The sequence below is a fragment of the Pongo abelii genome, chromosome 3, assembly GCF_028885655.2.
Source record: "Pongo abelii isolate AG06213 chromosome 3, NHGRI_mPonAbe1-v2.0_pri, whole genome shotgun sequence".
In the NCBI taxonomy this organism is placed as follows: Eukaryota; Metazoa; Chordata; class Mammalia; order Primates; family Hominidae; genus Pongo; species Pongo abelii.
This window is the reverse complement of record NC_071988.2, coordinates 147,197,880-147,221,604: the sequence shown is the minus strand read 5'-3', so window position 1 is coordinate 147,221,604 and position 23,725 is coordinate 147,197,880. Positions and strand designations below refer to the sequence as shown.

Sequence of the window (23,725 nt, the reverse complement as noted above, 5' to 3'; positions counted from 1 at the left end):
GACGATTTCCAGGTAATCTCTCAGAGCTCTACCCTCAGAAGAAAAGATGATAGCACATGGTAAAAATGTCTCTGTAAGACCTTTAAAAGTGTCAGATTTTAGTCTCCTTTTCCTACGAGTTAATATTTCCTAGCTCTGGATAAAGAGGAACTCCAGAGAAAGCCTGTTTTTGTCTACTATTTACTTCATTTCACTAATGTAGATTTCCTCTACAGATGTGAATCTCCCTCACAGAAGGTAGGTCTTCAAGGCTATTCTTGCGGTGGCAACCCCTCTGAATAGCCATCTCAAAATATGCCAAAGAAGTATAGCTGAGGGGTGAAATATTCCGGTTATTTTCACACTATTTTCCATTGTGATAACTGCAGAGAAAAACTGCATTAACTTTGGGCATCACCATACATATTGTGGTGTATTTCTTTTTCTTTTTTTTTATTTTATTTTTTTGAGACGGAGTCTCCCTCTGTCACCCAGGCTGGAGTGCAGTGGCGCGATCTCGGCTTACTGCAACCTCCACCTCCCGGGTTCATGCCATTCTCCTGCCTCAGCCTCCCAGGTAGCTGGGACTACAGGCGCCCACCACCATGCCTGGTTAATTTTTTGTGTTTTTAGTAGAGACGGGGTTTCACCGTGTTAGCCAGGATGGTCTCGATCTCCTGACCTCGTGATCCACCCACCTCGGCCTCCCAAAGTGCTGGGATTACAAGCATGAGCCACCGTGCCTGGTTGGTGTATTTCTTTTTCTTTTGCTTCATCTCCTCCTCTTTCTCTTCCAGACACTGCTTTTAAAATCAAAGTAACTCTACTGTAGGTAAAAATTACCACAAACTTTGAAAATAATTATTTCATGGTTATTATCACAGAATATTTTCATTTCAACTTTTGTTTAGGCTGAAGGTATTTCTTCTCCAAAATCACCTGAAGAAGGAAGAATCCTCAATTGGCAAATAATTCCTGAGAGTTTACTTAAAACTGCACTATAATTATCATTAAGTTACCTAAAATACTGGCAGCAAGTAAAATTCTGTGGAAAAATATAACATGAGTACTACTACAGAATCTTCATAGAAAACTTCTAGTATTAATATATAATACATATTTTTATACATATGTATTTTTTTGAGACAGTCTCGCTCTGTTGCCCAGGCTGGGGTGCAGTGGCGCGATCTCAGCTTACTGCAACCTCTGCCTCCTGTGTTCAAGTGATTCTCCTGCCTCAGCCTCCCTAGTAGCTGGAACTACAGGCACATGCCACCACGCCCGGCTAATTTTTTGTATTTTTAGTAGAGACGGGGTTTCACCGTGTTAGCCAGGATGGTCTCTATCTCTTGACCTCGTGATCCACCCACCTCAGCCTCCAAAAGTGCTGGGATTACAGGCGTTAGCCACCGCATCTAGCCTATATTCTTTAAATAACTCAACTTCCTAAAACATATGACATGACTGATTAAAAATAAATAAGACAAAAACAAACAAAAGAAACCAAAACAAGCAGTCAAAAATAAAATAGAAAATCCAGAATATAGGCTGACCAAGTGTCTTTATGTGGTTCAAGAACAAACAGAAACTGGGCAAGACCTGCAGTCTTTTCTATTCAAGCTAATCATTCAGCAAAGCCAAGAACCACCTGGGAGTAAGTTGTCCCTCCCTTAGGTAGTTTTGGTTGATTGGCAAAGCATTAAAAAATATATGGCAATGTGTGTTATTTTTCTCCTTTCTCTGCTCTATGCTTCTTTTCTTCTCATCTCTTTATCTTTATGGGGGAAAAAAAAAAGAGTCATTAGTTTCATCCTTTGAACTTTCCTGGGCCCCTCTCCAACCGCTATATTTAAGTAAAACAAATTTTAATTGTTAATTTTCCCAGTCACTCACATTCTATTCATACATCAGCTAGAAACAATTGATAAGTTTCTAGTTTCTATGACTATGTCAGATAATGTCTATCAAGTACACAACACAATCTCTGGCAAGTTGGAGGTGCCCACTCACCATTAATCTTTTATTTCACACTTTAATAATCATTCTTTTTGTATTCAATCCAATAGTTTGCATAGGTCTCAGGAATTTTATCTAGGAATTCATCAGCCCCTAAAAATCTCTAAGGATACCTGAGTAGGGTTTCTAGTCATTGTTTATTATTTTTTCTTATAAATAGAACTCCTATAAAATTCTCTATCATTTGTTGTGGCAGGATATATAATTATTTGGATAAAGAAAAAATTACAATTAAAATGGGTCATTGCTACACACAAATCATTGAATGTGCATAAGCGTGGACAGAACCTTAAGACTGAGCCTCCTGACCTATGTCTTTTCACAAGCACTCTAAAAGCATAACAGTAATAAAGTGGAAAGCATACATTATCTTTTTGAATTTGCTTTGCTTAGTATTACGTTGGTGCTGGATTTATATCTCCCTGTTATTTCAAAGGATTGAACCAAAGTCAATGTTGGGTGGCTCTGTGAATTTGCATTGACTACTCAAGCTATTTAACTTGGTATCACTTTCCTAACAATACACAACAGCCACAGCAGGAAACCATCCCTGCAGAAAAATCTAGCAATGCTGGAAAAAATATTCTATTTTGGAGACTTGTGTTCCCATTTCACAAATGTTGTAGTTAGTCACATGGATCACATAATGAAAAGCTTGCAACAACCATTTGAGGTCTGCACTGGTCATTAGCTAAGTGAGGGAAGTCTCCATAAGTCTGCATGAGTAATTTGTAAGTGAGACAGTACCAAATGATATGTCTACCCTATAGCTTTTTTTTTTTTTTTCCAAATGGTTAGAAATCCCTTGGTATAGGCATCAGTTTGGAGGTAAATGTGGAATTTTACTTAAACTACATATAGTGAGGGATTGACCCTTTAGGTGTCAGACTTGGCAGCTGAGCTACATGGAAAATACATAAGTAGGAAAAAAAACCCAAACACTAGAGAGAGGTGAATGCCAATGTATCATTCATATCTGTGGCAGTCCCTATTGTGTAGGTTCTGTATCAAGTAATCATTGTATAGTACTTAATACTTGGTGCACCAGCATATGTGCTGTTGCCATGTAATTCCCTACTATCAAAACCTTGACAGGGATCAAAGCTGATTCTCAGTTTGTATATCAAGCTGCTAAGCATTGTAACAAAGCTTTGAAATCTAACCTTTGAAACAAATGATAAAACTAGAAATAAGAAAACTTCAAATGAAATTTCAGAACAGACCACTACCTTCTAAATGTTAATCACACTGACTTCCAAGTATAGGTATTCAATAAATATTTGTTGAAATAAGCGGAATTCCAAAACAAACAGTTCTGCTGTTATTATTCAGTCAGAATTACTTAGGCTTATTCCCAAGGATAATAAAAGGGAGTACGTTAAAATTTTTCCTATACAGATGAGAATCATATGAGTAATTTAACTTTTAACAAGCTGAGAACCTGTTAGTTTGAAAGCAGCAACCTATTCTAAGTATAGAATGTGGAGCTAGTCCTAAATTTAAATTCTGTTCTCGTTAATTTCTTTTTAATCTTAATGATACTGATGATGAAAATAACAGCAGACTTGTATGATTAAATAAAAGATTCAATGGTTAAAAACATGCTAAATAGAGGACTATGCAGGTAAGTGTTTCTGAACATTTGCTGTTAAGGAAAGATTGGGGCAGAGTGTCTACAGACTATAGATTCTTTCCTTTTCAGATGCAGGATCTGAACTTGACCATAAAGAAGAATCCCAACCACTTCACTTATAACCCACTGCCTCTCTCAGATTCAGACAAATATATTTCAATCAACTGCAGACAAAGGGAATCTGGAAATCAATACAGGTTTAGAATATTATTTAGAAGATAGTGCAATAAATTGGATTCTACCAAAAAAAAAAAAAAAAAAAAAAAAAGATTTAAAGCCAAACATTTGGTGCTTATAAATTGTGCAATTTTTGCAGATTAATTAGTTCTCTAAGAGTTAGTTTCTTTGTCTGGAATATTATTTGTTATTGGAAACAAACTAAACAATTGATAAAGAAGCTAGCACAGTACCTAGCACATTGTTTACACAGTTGCAAGTTACCACCCTTCTCTGCCTTCGGACCTCTCATGAGTATTTTTGTCTTCCCATTCGCAGTCATCTCCAATTATTTGGCTATCCATGCAAATTGGCCATACTTTTAAACTTATTAAGATGAATAAGGAGCTTCTAAAGAGAATGTATTATATTATTTTTAATATAAGAAAAAATCTTTTAAATATAAGAAGAAAAACAGGTAGAATCAAGTACTGAAGATTCAATTCAAACATTATAAACATGAGAAGAGAGATACTATAGCATTTTCAAACAAATACGAGCACTGAATAGTCTGGTTCATCAGTGTGTATGTCCTATTATTGGCATTGAAGGGAAAATACAAATATTGATAATGGTTGTTTTTCACTGATAGAATCAGGACTCACCATTGACAGATGTTCTCCTTGACCACTCTAGCCAGACTCCTTGGAGCCCTTTCTCAGCCTCAATGTTGACCTATAAAGATTTGAACAAAACACAAACATGATTTCTAGCAGCTCAAGGTCGCATCTCTAGGATGACCCTAGTTCCACTTAATGTGTCTGCCTGACAAAACTAAAGGCTGTCAGAAGCATTTACTATTTGTTTTCACTAGCACCTGAAGATAGGGATCCAGTCTCCCAGTCTCTGTGAGACAGTAGGAGCCTAATTTCTGTAAGAACCAGCCAACAAACCCAAATGAGTTTCACATGGACCAATATCCCTTCCTAATTTTTGTAATTTTTTACTTCCCTGACTCTACTGGGCTGCTGCTTACCCCCTTTCTATTACCCTGTTCAACCTTAGAAATGCTGAGTCACTTCCATACAAATCCAAGTTAAGTTCTGTTAATGCTGGAATTCCTTTCCTATTGCAACAGTATATTATGGATTAAAATCTGTCCTTACCACTTTAACTAATATCCGAATTTTTTTTTATCTTTGACATCTTATATAGACCCAATATAACTAATTAGGATCTTGGGTATTCTCCCAGAGCCACTATCTGTGGCATGGAAATTGCAGAGTTTATCATCCTCTTTGTGATATATACTGCCAGAAAAAGTTTGTAATCTATATTTAGTGCACTGAAAAAATCTGAAGATCTGAAAGCACAGGTGGTGTGTACATCTTTTCTTATAATTGATACTCATAGAGCAAATACATTTAAATTGGAAGTGAGGTGCTATATAGAAAAATTGGTCTTGCATTTGATCTTCAGTGTAGTTCACAAACTAGAATGATGATCCTCCTTCTTTACAGAGAAAACTGAGATAGTTAGATACGATTACATGACTTTCCTCTCGCAAGCTTTCCTGTACCCTTGTACAAGCATCTATATTTAACTCTTCTGTAAGGCTTTTCCTTTCCCTGTGAAGTTAAGTGCACTCCTTCCAAAGTCCTCCAGAATCTTCCTCTGTTGATATCTTTACTCTTAATTATTAGTCCACTGACACTGAATTCTATTCTTTAACCTATTTGTCTCTTCCGTCACTGCAAATACTTCTGAGAAGATGTTTTGCTCTTACAGATACTCAATACCTCATCACCACTCATCACACTGTAGCCCCATGCCAAAAGTCAGATTGCTTACAGAGTATTATTTGGGAGGCAGCATGGTAAATTAAACAAACAAAAAAAAAAAAGCAAGAAAAGAAAGGCTGTTCCTAAAACACTAGCCTAATCATTTGTTTTGAGTCATCATCATATGTGGCCTTGCTCTAGCAACACTATTGTTAATCCTAATTTTTTCCTGAAATATTCTATTTTTCTGGCTTAGTAAAAGCTATCCATCTGTCTTTCCTGTTATTTTTCCATGTATTCTGTTTTTGTTATTTTTTAACTTGGGTCTTATGTTAAAAGATTTCAGAGAGTCTATGAAGACTCTTGAGGGTGACTATGTATTTACATGGGAGATGGTTCATAAATTTGATCACTGTATAGAAAGGCCAATGAAAGTCCAGTATAAGGCCTGCTCTGCAAAGTAGTATTTATGGATAATCTCATATTTTGGTGGCAAATTCTCTCCTAAGCTCAAGAGCTTCATTTCTATCTGGTAATCTCTTCCCCCACCATTATCACAGACGCACACAAAATCCCCATCTCTACCAGCTTCTGCCACTCATAAGAAAATATTTTTCCTAGTTTTTCAACGTCTTATTTCAGTTTATGATGTTGGCTGTCCCAAATCAAAAAACTTGCACTAATGTTTTTCCCTTATTTAATTTTCTCCATCATATCTAATCTGTCACAAAGTCTTGCCAATTCTACCTCAAAGATATCTTTAAAATAAAACAGAAGAGGAAGATAAAAAAAATAGATGATAGTCATTGTAAACAATAGCTCAGTGCCCTAACACATCACACACTCATGTCTTCCTTGCTTCCCAGCTCTAGTCAGGTAGAAAGATTCTGCTAGATAGCAATAGTCTTACTACGGGCTTAAGAATACAAGTTCCTTACATTGTGTAATCCGCCACAGGCGAGGTCTTCGCTTCCAGCTGTCCAAGAAAAGAACAAACACAAAAGAAGATTTTGAGACTTTTAAAGACCAGGTCTGGAAGTGGCCTAAATGGCTCCAGCTCACACGTCACCACCAGATGTATTCACACAGATACATCTAGTTGCTAGGAGTCTGGGAAGTGGGTTCTTCCTATGTGACAGTAAGAGGGTGTGGGCAATGAAGATGGTTCAGGGGCCACATGACATTACTTCTTCCACATTCGCTCAACCTCAAGACCATTCAAATATAAATGCCATGTTGACATTTCTCAGACTTCACAAATGTTATGCATTTCTATTGCCATATCTCCCAGCTTATACCTCTATAGCACTTTTAACACACAGTTCATTAATTTCATTACACACTTCTCTGCACTTTTCCACAAGCCTTCCAATATCAAGTACAGTCTTATTACTCTTTGTATTTTCTAGTTTGTAATACATGGTAATACTTCTAAAATGCTTGTTAGATACACTCACTCACTTAATATTCTAGGAGATGCTTAGGTAATAGCAATTTTTTACCATTTTCCTGGAGGAAACATATATTTCAAAATGTAATTATATATATATAATGTATATATTAAAATTATCCAAGTTGAACAATAGATAATGTTTAATATATTACACATATATAAAATTTAATTTATAAAGATGGATCTATATTTTTCTCATTTTACCCATAAAAAAATATGAAGTTAATTAACTAATATACACATGCTAATGGCAGTACCAACATGTTATTTTATTCCACTCAATACCTAGGGAAAAGCATATTAGGAAAATGATGTTTACAACTCACAATTATTCATCTAGGCAAGTGACTAATTAATTTTATTATGAGGTAATTTTTACTTTCCATAAATTAGAGATCATACAAAATATTGAGTAATTTTTTTCAATTTATATTCATTTCAGAACAAAACACCGTATAAATATACATCTTTGCCAAAATAAAGTTAATTTGATCACTCTAGTTTTGATCTAATTTCCTCACACTCGGTAGGTGTGAAATCTAAAAAATAACAGATGAAAAAGTTAAAGATGAAAAAAGAAACTGTGAAAAGTTGCACATAATTCTATTTACTATAATAAAACATAGTGTTAAAAGAGTGGCCTGTTTATTTTTACTTTTCTCACTGAAATACTTAACAGGGAGCATAGCTGCTAGTATTTTCTAAGACCTGAGAATAAGAAATCTTTTTTTTCCTTGAGTAAAATTCCATTTCACTTTTATAATAGTTTTGAATGCCAACAGAACACAAGTATTTTTAAAATATTGTATATCTGTTTTATAGAGCTATGAACAAATATTTATGCCCATCACTTAGTCATTTATTAAATGACAACTTTAACTGTCACATCATCATTACTATATTATTTCTTTCGAATATAGATAATGAAAACATTTAAAATGATGTTTGCATTCATTCACCAACAATTAGACAGCTCTATTGAATATTTCCTAATTCATCTAAATCAATTTATTTCCAAGCACAATAATAAAGGAATTGATTATTTATAAAATGTAAATCTATTTTCATATAACCTTCATTTTGTATTTATTTTGCTAATTGCACCACTGCACTTCCACATATCTAGGTTTGAAGTCTATAGCTGCCTGTATTTTTCTCCACATCCAATTATGTTCAACGTCCTGTTGCTTCTTGCTTAAAAGTACTTCCTGCACTTACTTTTTTCTTTCCACTTCAGCTATTTTATTAACTTAGCTGCTTTATTTTTTAACATTATACCTAGATCATGAAATATCCTTTGAATGGTCCCTTTACTTCCATTTGATCCCTAGTTAGCTGGCCCTTTACCCTCATTCTAGAATTATACTTTTGTATCTTTGGTTATATAGCTTAGTTGAACATTTTACATGGCATATGTCTATAAAAAAGTCCAAATTAAATATCATCCAAAATCTGTCCAGTTCTGTATTTACAAGTTTATCTACAACTATTTCTCCAATACAATTATCTAGTCACAAAACATTGTTGTTCACATTTTCTGAACATCTCCCTTATTTCTTTTACACAACCCAGTATCCAGATATCAGAATGACTTGCATTATCTCAACTCTGAAAATTTGCTCACAGCAGTTTTTTCCCTTGAAATGCCTCTCACAATTCATGTTATAATCCTACCACTTTTGCAGTGCCTTGTTCTGATATTATGCTTTTATGAAGTCTTCCCTAGGAGCCCAGACGTAAATGTTTTCCAATGTCCTCTGATCTCTACTTGTACCTTATTTATGGAATTCATACAACACATTATAGACAACTTTGAGATATGTCTGATCATATTTCCTCTAAGAAATTATTAAGAACTGTGTCCTTTTATATCATCAGTTTCTATGCCTTAACATATAATAAAAACAAATAAAATCGATTTAATATTGTTACAATGTCTAATCCCACTAGTCTAGACACACATGTATGAAAAACTCAAAACTAAATTACTATTTCACAGATAAAATTAGTAAAACCAAAAGATGGTAATATCAGCCACATTAACATATCACTGGTTGAGTTGTATCGCAGGGAGAATATTTGTGAAAGGAATTTGGCAATGGTTGCTTTAGACTTTAAAACTTAGTGCCTGGAAATTTAAGTTTAATATGGCATCTGGCCAGCATCCGCCGGCTCCCTTTTCTAAATTCCTACCAAAACAATTACCAAGACAGGATAAAAAACGAAAAACACACAGAGATATACACACAAACACACACGTTGAAAATTAGGACCAACAGTCAACCAATTTTCATAATCTTGAAGAAAATTAAGACTAATGGTAAGGCTGACAAAAATGAATAAAAATAATTTCAATAAATTTCAAGTGATTAGTTACCTTACGCTATACTAAAAGAAACAGCACAAGTCCATATGAAATGTGTAGGGAGAAGTTGCCTCTTTCTCAACTGGCCTCTCTCTAATTTAGAAACACAACAGCTACAGAAAACTACAAACTATGTAACTAAATTATTTTATGGGTGCTCTTAAATACTCTGTTCAAATTGTAAAAGTGCCTCTTTCCCTACATGTAGACAAACTACCATGTCCAGAAAAAGCTCACAAGGAATAGGGAGATGGAGACAGGACTGTTCATAGAAGAACATCTAAAGTATGGCAATCTTAAAGCAAGTGAGAGGTGACAGCGTGCTGGCAGTACACACAGCCCTCGCTCGCTCTCGGCGCCTCCTCTGCCTGGGCTCCCACTTGGGCGGCACTTGAGCCCTTCAGCCCGCCACTGCACTGTGGGAGCCCCTTTCTGGGCTGGCCAAGGCCGGAGCCGGCTCCCTCAGCTTGCAGGGATGTGTGGAGGGAGAAGTGCGGACGGGAACCCGGGCTGCACCAGGCACTTGCAGGCCCGCGCGAGTTCCGGGTGGGCGTGGGTTCCGCAGGCCCCGCACTCGGAGCGGCCAGCCAGCCCCGCTGACCCCGGACAGTGAGAGGCTTACCAATTGGGCCAGCAGCTGCTGTGCTCAATTTCCCGCTGGGCGGCCTTAGCTGCCTTCCTGCAGTGCAGGGCTCGGGTGGGACCTGCAGCCCGCCATGCCTGAGCCTCCCCCTGCTCCGTGGGCTCCTGTGTGGCCTGAGCCTCCCCGATAAGCACCGCCCCCTGCTCCACCGCGCCCAGTCCCATCGACCACTCAAGGGCTGAGGAGTGTGGGCACACGGTGCGCGATTGGCAGGCAGCTCCACCTGCAGCCCGTATGCGGGATCCACTGAGTGAAGCCAGCTGGTCTCCTGAGTCTGGTGGGGACGTGGAGAACCTTTATGTCTAGCTCAGGGATTGTAAATACACCAATGGGCATTCTGTATCTAGCTCAAGGTTTGTAAACACAGCAATCAGCACCCTGTGTCTAGCTCAGGGTTTGTGAATGCACCAATGGACACTCTGTATCTAGCTAATCTGGTGGGACTTGGAGAACCTTTGTGTCTAGCTCAGGGATTGTAAACGCACCAATCAGCGCCCTGTCAAAACAGACCACTGGGCTCTACCAATCAGCAGGATGTGGGTGGGGCCAGATAAGAGAATAAAAGCAGGCTGCTGGAGCCGGCAGTGGCAACCCGCTTGGGTCCCCTTCCGCACTGTGGCAGCTTTGTTCTTTCGCTCTTTGCAATAAATCTTGCTGCTGCTCACTCTTCGGGTCTACACTGCCTTTATGAGCTGTGACACTCACCACGAAGGTCTGTAGCTTCGCTCCTGAAGCCAGCGAGACCACGAACCCACCGGGAAGAATGAACAACTCCAGACGCGCCGCCTTAAGAGCTGTAACACTAACCGTGAAGATTCGCAGCTTCACTCCTGAGCCGGCAAGACCATGAACCCCACCAGAAGGAAAAAACTCCAAACACGTCTGAACATCAGAAGGATCAAACTCCGGACACGCCGCCTTTAAGAACTGTAACACTCACTGCGAGGGTCCACAGCTTCATTCTTGAAGTCAGTGAGACCAAGAACCCACCAATTCCGGACACACAAGTACAGGTGCTCAAAGACAGCAGGTATGATTCTATTTTTCCAGAAGCTTTACCTCCTACTCTTATTTTTCACACACCTAGGAACTGGAGAATGAATTAGATGTCAGCTTTTATCAAGCAGTAATAGATTCTAGCATTGAAAATCTGATTACATGCTAATTCTGCCCAGTGTATATGTCAGAAGAGGGTTTGACTTAGCTAAGGTTATAAGTAAGGACAAAACAATCCACTAACATATTTCTTAACAAATAAACACTGAGTCTAAATGAATATCTTTGTTCACGCATGAGTAACAGAAAAATAATAATTAACTGAGTGAATAAATATTGCAAGCTAATAAACAGGGAAATAGGAAATATCATTTTGAATATTGAAAGAACCAAACTGAAAATAATCTGCTTCGGGCAACCGAAGAAACTATTGAAGCCTTTAAGCATTGTGAGTAACGTGGACTTCTTTTTTGAAAAAGGGCGAGGGGCGCGGTGGCTCAGGCCTGTAATCCCAGCACTTTGGGAGGCCGAGGTGGGCAGGAGATAGAGACCATCCTGGCTAATAACGGTAAAACACTGTCTCTACTAAAACTACAAAAAATTAGCCGGGCTTGGTAGCAGGCGCCTGTAGTCCCAGTTACTCAGGAGGCTGAGGCAGGGGACTCTCTTGAACCTGGGAGGTGGAGGTTGCAGTGAGCGGAGATCGTGCCACTGTGCTCTAGCCTGGGTGACAGAGCGAGACTCCGTCTCAGAAAAAAAAAAAAAAAAAAGGAGAGGATGAATCCAAAATTTGCATTACACAGAGTGACTGAAAAGGAAAAGAGGTGAAATAAAGATGAGTTGTTAGTAAACTATGCAACAATATCCACCTTCAAGGCTACAAACCCAGAATTTACATACATTGTCAGACATAAATTTATATATAAGAAAAATACAAAATTGAAAGTGAACAAATGAATTTTAAATGTTTTTGAAGAAAAAGAATAATTCTGTCCAAAGCAACAATGAACCATTTAGGAAAACTATCTTGTACTAAAGCAAAATCATCTCAAAAAAAAAAAAGTAGAAAAACACAGAAATTTGATTAAAACAGTAAGGCAGAGGACCTGGTAAAATTAGATATATTCATATATGCTGGTTAATTTGACAACCCAAATGAAAAGAATAGTTTTTAGAATAAATATAAAATACCAAAGTTTCCTAAAAATAAAGTGTATCTGAAGTAGAACGATAAGCATTAAAGGCAATACACTGTTAAAGTAAATATGGCCTGAGAAGGACTCCGTACTTCTATATTTGAGTCCTTCCGGGTGAACTAACCTAGCTTAAATAGTCAGACGACATTGAAAACCTAACTTAGCAGTATGAGCCTGTAACAATAACTGAGGTTTCGCCAATCCCAGCGGTCGTACTTCAACCACTTACAGCTAAGCGTTCAAACCGTGTTCAAATAAGGCAAACGCCAACCTGTAACCAATCTAGCTGTTTCTGTAACTCGTTGTAGATTTCTGTACATCATTTCCCCTTTTTTGTCTATAAATTTTCTTCCACCATGTGGGCTGCGCGGGAGCCTCTGTGAATCTGCTGTGATTCTGGGGGCTGCCTCATTCACGAATCGTTCATTGCTCAATTAAACTCCTTTAAATTTAATTCGGCAGAAGTTTTCCTTTTATCAACACCCGAATGTTGGCAGTAATTTTGGTAAATATAAGAAGGAAACAAATAAGGAGAAGTGAGAGATAATGCAGAGAAAAGGACTTATTTTAGGTGGAGAAGTCAAGGAAGTTCTCTTGCAGGAGATCAGCTGGTAAAAAATATATTGCAAACGAATTTTTATATTTTACTATATTGCATATTTTTCAAATTTATACAGTGGACTGTAAGAAAATATGTATTCTTATTTTAATGTCTAATTCTTTTGATAGAGTAATCTCATTTTTCAAATACTTTTCAGAATAAATATAAAATACCAACATTTCCTGAAAAATTGTATTTTCAGTAAAACAATAACCATGAAAGAAAACACATCCAAATGTTGGCAGTGATTTTGGTAAATGGTAAGAAAAAAATACATAAGGAGTAGTGGGAGATAATGCAGGGGAAATGAATTTATTTTATATGGAGTAGCTGTGATTTACTGAAAAGAAAAATTAAGGTTTTAGAGGAAATCATTTGCAAATATCATTTAAATTTTTTTTTCAAGTGGGATTACTAATTTTGGGAAACGACACACAAAATGTTTTAGCATTTTTTTTGCATAATGGTGTTTATTACTTTTAGATAGAAAATTTGGAATAAGACATAAAGGTTAATAATAGAAAAACAATTCTACAAATTTTATAGAAAAAACTGAAATATGTTAAATTCACTTGTTGCATAATAGGAACATGAGTGTCTTTTTTTTTTTTTTTTTTTACTCTTTTGTAGTTCGCTCTATACTACAATAAGTATTACTTGTATAATCAGAGAAAACAGCAATACAAACTTTATTTTTTAAAAATAAAAATTTCCAATTAATAATGGAAATAGCCACAAAAGAAATAAAACATCTAAAAAAACTGTAATTCTTATAGCTACCCCAAATCTCTCCATTTCTCTCCAATTTATCTTTCTAAACTGTAAGTGTATTTTTTCCTAAAAAGAAAAATTGGGCCGGGCGCGCTAGCTCATGCTTGCAATCCGAGCACTTTGGGAGGCCGAGGTGGGTGGATCACCTGAGGTCAGGAATTTGAGACCAGTCTGGCCAACATGGTGAAACCTCGTCTCTACTAAAAATACAAAACTTAGCCAGGGGTGGTGGCTGGCCCCTGTAATCCTAGCTACTTGGGAGACTGAGGCAGGAGAATCACTTGAACCTGGGAAGTGGAGGTTGTAGTGAGCCGAGTTCACACCACTGCCCTGCAGCCAGGGTGATAGAGTGAGACTCAGTCTCAAATAAATAAAGTTTTAGAGGAACTCATTTGCAAATATCAGAAGATATCAATAATATTGAACTTTATCTGAGCCTTATGTTCCTGGAAAGCAGCCATGGTAGAGAAAACTCTACCTTTTATTGTGTGTTCCTAGAAATGTTGACTGCAAAGGAAAATCAACATTTGCATACTCTGAGATAAGACCCACCTCTACCCTACCCCAGTTACTTAGGTAAGAGCCATTTCCTTCCCTGCTCAAGACTAGCTGATGACTTCATTGCTTAACTGCTTTTATCAAATCCTAGGTCTCCTCTATTTCTTTAACTTGTTCCACAATTATACTTTTTTTTCCTATTACCTATGAATAAAATCACCTCTTCAAATGTCCAGTGCGTTTTCTTTTATAGTTTTGGTGCCATGATTCAAATGATATTGGATCTCACCTATGAATCCCCATTGACTCCACCCAGATAACACCCATTGTGTTCTATCCATTCCTAACTGGCAATTCAGGGACGCAGTGGTGATTCCAGTTCCTGATCCTGCATCCCAGACTCTTATCTCTTTTTAGCACTAGTCAGGATTTGATTTTGGTTACTTTTGTGTGCCGACTTATTTCAGATGCCAATTTCTCTTAGATTTACACTCTGATCATTTCCTGCTCTCTGTAAATGGATGGATTTGTAGAGCTCTCATCTCTGTTGGGTGAATAATGACAAAGAATCTGGTTCGTTAGACACTTCTCTTTATGTATTTGGGCTCAAATCAATTAAAAAATGTTATGTAATCTAGGAAGTATGTATCTGGACTGGTAAATTTTGTATTTCTGTTTTTGTGTTTGACCCAGGGTGAAATTTTAGAATTGAAGCTATAAACTATCTGTGTCTCTCTGAATGTTTATATGTCTATAAATCAAAAAAACTTTTACCTCTCATTGTACGTGTAATATCTTCCAACCTCCAGGTGGAATTACCGAGGTATATTATAAAATCTCATAAAGGAAGTCTATTCTAGTTGGTTTAGATATAAATAAGTACTTACATATATTGAATATTCCTTTAAAAAATCCCAGAAAATAAGAAAATTGAACTTCTAATATTTTCAATGTACTAAAAGAAAATTAACATAGAACTTAACTTAGAAATATTTTAAAAATTCACATTTACAGAATTTAGGTGCATGTTTGGCAAGCAAAATTAGTTTAATATTTTTGGTTTAGTAAAACCAGCTATGTTTTCTCTCATGTAAAAATTTTAAATATTAAGTATAACACATACATTTTTACCCTACGTGGGTATGTTCTTTCTAAACTTATACAGGTTTGGTAACTGAAAAGCCAGCATTAATTTTGTTAAATGTTTAAGATTATTAAAATGTATAAGTTTGTGTTTAATAAAATTCAATAATTATTCTCACAAACTTTATTGCAATAATAATTCTATTTCATAGCATGTCAACTTTAACATAATTTTCAAATCCAATAAGATAAGCTGATGATCCCTTTGTTTGTCTGCCTCTATAAAATCTCAGGTTCCTCCTTCTTCTTTGAGATGTTCCTCAATGAATGTTTTCCCTATTCCAATAGGCTGAATAAAATAATCTCTTTAAATGTCCAATATATTTAATCTTTCATAGTATTAAAGTATTTACTTGAAATATGAACTTCTTATCAAAAATAAATTCACTTTTCTTTCTTTCTAACTGGGTGAGCTAATCCTTGTGTATTTCTTTAAAACAACTTAAACTTTTCTGTCCAGGTAAAGGTAAATATACAATATCATGCTCTTTGCTTAAATGTTACCAAATCTTCTCTTGTGAAAAATCAGTTCCTACTAATAAATAACTTTGTCACTAGAAACGATCTCTAAGTTAATATGTTGTTAAGGTAGCCCTTTTCATCTAGTTTTTAAATTCAAGCTCTGGAGATATCTTTCTAATCATCTGAACAACTTGACATTTATCATTTGGGCTCTGATACATATTTACTGCATTCTACCCAAACAGGATGCACTAAATTTGCATCCAAAATTAATTATGTTCCTTTAGTATATTTACCAGCAAAACTGATACTGAATGATATAAATTCTGCAGTTTGAAGTGGATCTGTTAGACTCTCGAGAAAGATAAGTCCTGAAGTTCCTTCACCGAGCCTATGGAGTAACATTTTTACTATGTAACTTGGAAAGCTGAATAAGCTAGCTTTACTCTAAATCTTCTCTTGTGGAATAGCAAAGGGAAGCCTGTAGGGTTGCTCCTCTCCAATTAGTTCTTACAATGAGGTAACACTATTGCCTATGCTGAGTACATGCAGGGTTTTTTGTTTGTTTGTTTGTTTGTTTGAACAGTGCAGTGGGAAGGGAACACACTATAGCCGAATTTTTAAGAAACCATACAATAATATTTTAACTATTAGCCACTTTTTAACTGTTATCATACAATAACCCTCTACACAAAATCTGTACTAGAAAAATGGTCTAATCCCAGGTTTCATTTTGAATTTTTTATTTTCTAAAGCTGCTGCTTTTGCCAATGCCATTTTTTTTTCTGTTTAAAAAGTGTACCTTTTCCACTAAGTCAGCTTGAAGGCCATCTCAAATCATAGTTCCTCTGTCAAAATAATACTAATGAGTAAAAATTATTTTTCTTTCTGATTACTTGTATCATTTGACTCAATAGATGTTTTCATTATTATTTACATATACAATTATTTTCTACAGCATTATGTGAATATTGGTAAATTTCCATTAAAATATAACTTTTCAGAGATAATTGCATTCAGTCTAGTCATAATCACATTTTTGTGTAGGACAGTGAAAAAGATCCATTTTGTTCATTCTTCATAAAATCTTCATATATAATTGTTCCAAATGGGTTTTTAGGTCAACTTTTTCCTTTGGAAGTATAACAGTAACAATTTGATCATGTTTGGTTCATATACATTTTCCCAATTATACTGATTGCATATTTTAATTTAATTTTTATTTTTAACAGTATGTAACAAAATAATAACACTACAGAGTTTGTATGAAATTGGCAGTTCTCTCACCACTTCCTTCCAAATATTCCCTTTCCTCAGTAACAATCACTTTTATTTATTTTTACTGATTCTTTTTATATTTTTTCATATATCTAAATAATCTGATATTTACCTTAATGCATATACATAGTCACAGTTCAGTGTTTCTATAAATGACAATGCTAGGATTTAACAAGGCCATATGACTTGACTAAAAATGATACCAGTCCTGTTTAGGGTTCTTAATGAAAAACTAACAGACACAGGGCAGAAGGAGATTCTTTGTCACATTCACCATTTTTTCTTTCTTACATGGATGGAAAAGGATTTTTTAAAAGTACATTTTATATAGAAAAACATGTTTTATTTTGATGTCTTGCTCTGGAAGCTCTTATAGTCTGCTGTCCACAAGCAAGCCACACTGTCCTTTGTAGAACAGACCAAAATAAAGAGTCATCTTAGGTTTGAATCAGTTGCCTGGCCACAAGGTACAGCTGGGTTCTTGGGATGATTGTGAGTAATGCTTTGGGAAAATAAGAAGGTGGAATAGAGAATTTAAGCAGGGAAGAAGCTTACAAAGCCATTGTAGAATGACTGTCCTCTGGAGGGCCAAAGAGGAAAGTTAATATTTTTTCCTGTTCTCTAGCTTCTGAATGTGTTCTTAAGCAGTTGGTGATAGAATATATTGTTCTTGTTAAAACCAATTTTTTTGTTTTTTAAATTCTTTTTAAATGTTTTTATTTTTAAATAACTTTTTAAAAGATTTAGTAAAAATGAGGTCTCACTGTGTTGCCCGGGCTGGTCTCTAACTCTTGGTTTCAAGTGTTCCTCCCACCTTGGTCTCCAAAAATGCTGAGATTACAGGTGTGAGCCACTGTGCCCAGCAAGACCTGTTTTTCTGTCTTTTTGAAAACACCATGGAAGTTATAACATTTGTGTTCATACCTAAAGGGGTTGCATTTTATAATTCCCTAGTCCTCTTCCTTTATTCCCAGTTTGCTTTCACTTTAACCCACCCTGCCCCCTTATTGTTTTTTAACTTTATTTGGTTTTCCATAACTGACTTTGAAGCAGTTATCTCTGTGGATCTCAGTACCTTTACCACCCGGAGAAATAATACTTATGCAAATTTGAGGCCCCAGAAAACTGTTCTCTGACCATTGACAATTAGTAAACTCATTGGTTGGGCCAATCCCTGCCTGCGGCTGGAGGAATGGATGGTGTGTAGGAATTTGGTTATTTTACCAGAACCACGACACAGATCTGGTCTTCCTGTCCCAAATTCAGTGATGTTGTGATTATTTCATCCTGCCTAATGAATACAAATCTTCATCTAAATAGACCCTATGCAATAATTTATCTGAGACTAAACTAGCAGCAGAAGAAATATTTGAAAGGAAATCGCATCTAGAGATAGGATGAGTTGTATTTTTAGTCTCTCAGAGTATAATACTGAGTAAAGTCAGAGTTAGGGAAGTACTTAAATGATAAATGGAAGAGAGATTAATTAAAATGTTAGTCATCAAAAATATTATTAAATTAGAAGAATAGATGCTAAGAATCTCAGACACATACACTGTTCCATATAATTAAAACATCTTATTCTTCCTAACTAAAAATTTCAGTCCATGCTTAAGAAGTTATCCAAACAGGGCAAAAACTACTTGTCACTATCCCTTTGGTATTCAATAAATTCATGGAAACATAAATATCAGCAGAACAAACAATCATAATTTATATATTTTGAAGGAGCTCTTAAGCTCTAAGTAGACCCTAGTTATCAAGGAGGACATTGTGGATCACATTTTTGCTTACACAAAAAGAAAAGTCAAGAAAAAAAGGATAGCATAAAAAGCACATGTACTTGACACATGATACAGGATGATTTAAATGTGTTGAGTTATTGGGAGAAAAGGAATACGATGTATATTATGCACAGCAGAAGGCATACAAGAATATTCATAGCAGTACTAGTCACAATACTACTAAACTAGAAAGAATATGCATCAAGTAGAGAGTGGGTAAATAAAACTAAAGACTTACGTAGTGAAATATATAGCATTTGAAACAAATGATCTATAGTGATATACAATAAGAATGTATCATAATAATATAATTATTATTTTCAAACTACCATACATAGCATATTATATTAGATACTTGAAACAATGAAAGCATATATTTTTAGAAATTTGTATACATTCAATAAAACTACACAAATATGAAAAGTGAAGAAAGAGTAAACACAGCATTCAAAATCATGTTTAACTTGAGTAGGATGAGGTGCTTACTTTGAAAAAAGGAGAGGTAGAACCTATGGTTAGATGTAGGTTATTGTCAATGCCTTATACTTTATGCACAGAGGTGGGTTCATGAATTGTCATTAGATTATTTAAAATAATGAATTAGCTAGCTAAATAAATAAAAGGGCCCTCTGCCTGGATCTGTGATGAATGTTTGATAAAGAAAGGATTAGAAGGAATTCACTTCTCTGCGAAATCTAATTGATAGAAGGCAGAGAGAGCTATACTCAGAATGTGTCCCTCCAAAATTCATATGTTGAAGCATTAAATATGGTAATATGATGGTATTTGGAGCTGGCACCTTTGGGAGGTCATTAGGTTGAGATGAAGTTGTGAGGGTGGGTCTTCCTGATGGGAATAGTTCTCTTATAAGAAGAGACCAGAGAGCTTGATCCCTCTCTCTCTGCCTTGTGAGAACACAGTGAGATGGGGGCCACCTGTAAGTCTGGAAGAGAGCCCTCAAGAGGAACCAAATTGTCTGGGACCTTGATCTTGGATTCTAGCTTCCAGAGCTTTGATAAAAATTTCTGTTAAGTCACCGCTTCTGTGGCAATTTGTTATAGCAGTCCAAGCAGAATGAGACATGAAGTATCCAGGGTATGACGTTTCTTAGCTCATCTCCTGTGAATTGTCCCTAGGACAACCAGCTTCTCTTTGTCTAAAGTCGTGAAGCACAAACACCAATATTCCAAGATGGTAGGTGAATAATTTATGTCTTTTTTTCTACAAAGAGACCAGAAAAAGTAGCATTCCAATAACTTAATGATATATCTACCTAGAGTCTTTACAAAAGGTTCACAATTGTCTGGATTTTCATAGGACTTGAATCTGTAGAAGGATTTTAGCAGTTTTCCTTCAGCATAACTATCCAACATGTAGATTTACACTCACGAATATTAAATTAGTAACTTCCACATTTATATAATGAAAATCACTGATACTTCAATGATTACATGAATTTCATTCCACTAAGAATTGGTAACAATTGTCTAGAGCCACACTGTCCAAGATGGTAGTCATGAGCTGCACCTGGTTATGGAGAACTGCTTTGAGTTAGGATGTGCAGTTTAAAATACAGACCTGATTGCAAAGACTTAGCATGAACAAAAAATGTATCTCATTAATAATTTTATTATCAAATACATGTTGTATGAAAATATTTTAGGTATATTAGATTAAACAGAATATATTATTACAATTATTTTCACCTGTTTCTTTTTTTTATAATGTGGCTACTAGAAAATTAGAAAGTTCATCCAAAGCACACTATTTCTACTAAACATTGCTTATCAAAACAAATCAACAATGCTCACTAACCATTGAGCCTTTTTTGACTGTTAACTTCCTAGTTCATTAAATGAGATAACAAGAGGTTTCTGCTTTCAAATGTTGAGTTACCAAAGCAACAAATACGTGAAAAACTGAAAAATCATTTCTAGAGATCTGTTTTTAGGGACAGAGAGACCATGTGGTGATTGAAATTGCTTACTCTAGAGATAATAAAGGGACTTCAGGGAGAAAACTGGGGAAAAATTCTTTATCCTCTATGTTTGGGGCACAGACAGCCCCTAACATTATTAATGTCTTGTGTGAATTAAAATGTAAAAAAAAAACTATGCCTATATAGAAACCAGAAAAACCTAAATACATTCTAATACGATGGCAAAGTAGATGACAGAGTAATAGTACTAATAATAACATGAGTAACAAGCAAAGTATTGTCTTTTATATTTATTTTATATATATTACTTTTATAATATATGTATTATATGTATATTGTATGTATTATATTTAAAATACTAAATTTTAAATATATTTAATATTAAATTAAAAATAATTTAATATAGTATAAATATAAATTAAATACTTTATATTTTAAGTTGTTCAAAGTAGCTTGATGAATGAGCTGAGCATCTTAAGTAACAAAAATTAATATCTTTTCAGGAAGGAATTTCAAAAGATCAGCTTCTAAGTCTGAGATATCCATCAGAAGTCCTGAGTGGAATAATCTAGTTTAGAATATTCTTAAGTTTCAACCTGAAACCATTGCACACCCACACATAATTACACACAGACACACCAACAAATACAATTCTAAATAAGACAGAGGCCCTCCAGTAGGAAAAGTTAAGAAAGAACTAAAATCCTCAGAGCATTAGCACTTCACATAATCTCTCTCTATTCAAGCTCTCAGTGGGGTTCCTTTGCTTTACAGATTAATATAAAATCCCAGCCTGGCATTCATCATCTGCCACTTAAGTTACTTCTTCAATACTTACTTTTCCCCATATCTTACGAGAATCCCGTCCTCCTGTCAGACTAAACTGCCACCATGCTCACTAGCTTGACCTCCCTCGCCAGTCCATCCACTCATGCCTAACTCACCCAGAACAAGATTGTGCCTGTTGTAGATAATCCTCAAATTGCTGCCCAAATGCACCACCCTTCCTGATGTTTAAATAATTCCTCTATTATACTCTTACTGTTTTCCTCCTGTGTTAATCCACATAAATTAATTTGGCCATGAACATTTCAAATTTTTAATTGCAATTATTCTGTTTTCCATTCCAAATATTAAACTACAGTCTTTATCAAACATAACTGCATTTTGAGAGTAGAAGTTGTGCAATAAGTATTTGTTGAATTAAATATATTATGTGGTTTAGTAGAAAACAATGCAATTCCAAGTTTAGCACAAGCAAATGTCTGTGCCTTATTTATTGAATGAATTACTGTTTTGGAGGCAGCTTCACACTTAAATACATACTCATCTAGCTTATTTATCAGTCATGAAACGATGACAGTCATCAAAAATTATTTACTTCAGAATTGACAACTTTCACACTAGAAATAACTCTTAACTTCTTTTGTAATTATTGAACTGCTATTTTAAAAATAACTCATGCAGAAAATTATTTGCATACACTTACTTTCACTTCAGATATGGTCCTCTACCTTTCAGCCATCCTTCCAGAATGGAGGAATTTATATCTTAATTATATTTCATACACTTTACAAACATTAGAGAGAAAAGAAAAGCTTTTGCCCATTGTCTTCCTTTCATTTCTTTACAAAGTTTCAGAAGTTCTTTTCACTAAACAATTCTCTAATTCTAATTCTCTGTCTTGTGTATTTCTTCAAAGGGTTAGGTAATATTAAACCCTACTCTCCTCAAGGATTTTATGCAATTTCAAACTGCTTTAACTTGCATGTCAGGAGATATTTATGGCCCTTAGAGAAACTTGATCAAAATACAGTGCTTGTGTATAGATTCTCACGACTCCCTTCTAATAAAACAGATTCTCTCACATCAAAGCTTCCCCACTTTTTTTGAAGAAAACTGAATGATCAGAAGAGTATACTCTTTAGTTTAATTACTGTTTGCTCAATTGCATGTACCAGAATCGCAAGCAATCATCAGCAGGACCTAAGCCTTCAACAATTCAACTTGTCAGAGGCTTTATTTCTTCCAGGATCTTTCTTTCTAGCAATTTTCTCTTCTATTAAAATTTTCTTTTTCTTTTTCTCCCTCAAATAAGTTTTACATCTAATGTTAAATAATATTGCATTTCATGCTTGCTTGCTGCTTCAGGTCTAAGTAACCACATTTCATATGAACCGTGTAATAGTAAAAGTCAGATTGGTTGTTTGCTTTTTGATGTGAAATGGTTATTGCACATGACTGAGGTGCCACAAATTATTGTGCCTTTGATCATGTCACACATAATAAAACAAGTAACACTCAGTATAGAACACAGATTGACTCACAAAGTTTACAAAGGGTTGTCTTTTTATGTGAGACTTACTGCTATTGTAGAAAAATAAGCATTGGGAATTATTTGCATCCCCCCCAAAAAATGGCAATTAAAAAAATTAGAACCATTTAAGATATAACATGCAAACACACACACTCATACACACACACACACACACTTACACATGTAAACATATCTAGGTTTATATTAACAACTATTTACTGCTTTAAAAATAATTTTTTAAAAAACCTAAATACTTATGGAAGATACATTGTGGATTACTTAGAAGCCTATTTCCAACATAATAATGAGAATAATGTATTAGTGGTATAGAATAAAATTATAGAGACATAATATAAATATGTAAGAAAGTATTAATATTTAGTGGCCACAGAAAAATAAAAATGTTGAAACAGTAAGAAAATGAATAGACACACTAACTTTTATTACCTAAAAGTGATCAGTATCCAAATGTGGCTTTTTATACTTCTGAAGAATGCATATTTTCTTTCTCTTTTCTGTTTTTAAGGAGAAAACAGCTACAACTTTCACAATAACAGAGTAGCTTTTGTAAAACCTAAGAAGATATCTTGGCGTATTTTGAGTGATTTTCAATTTCTAAAAAAATAATGAATGGCCAATTATGAATAGACTAACATGTCTGTGACACAACAGTTCAATAAAACAAAGAAATTTATATTTAATGCTACCGTGTTT

At 35.2% G+C, this 23,725-nt stretch overlaps 1 long non-coding RNA gene across 1 annotated transcript; it reads right to left on the bottom strand.

Annotated features, from left to right (window-relative positions):
• Positions 1 to 1,646: 1,646 nt before the first annotated feature.
• Positions 1,647 to 12,066, bottom strand: LOC129059074 (uncharacterized). The gene is made up of 4 exons (XR_008524751.1): positions 10,006 to 12,066; positions 6,504 to 6,541; positions 4,450 to 4,519; positions 1,647 to 1,753 (listed from the first exon to the last, which is right to left on the bottom strand). It is a non-coding gene; the product is annotated as an uncharacterized LOC129059074 (long non-coding RNA).
• Positions 12,067 to 23,725: the final 11,659 nt, after the last annotated feature.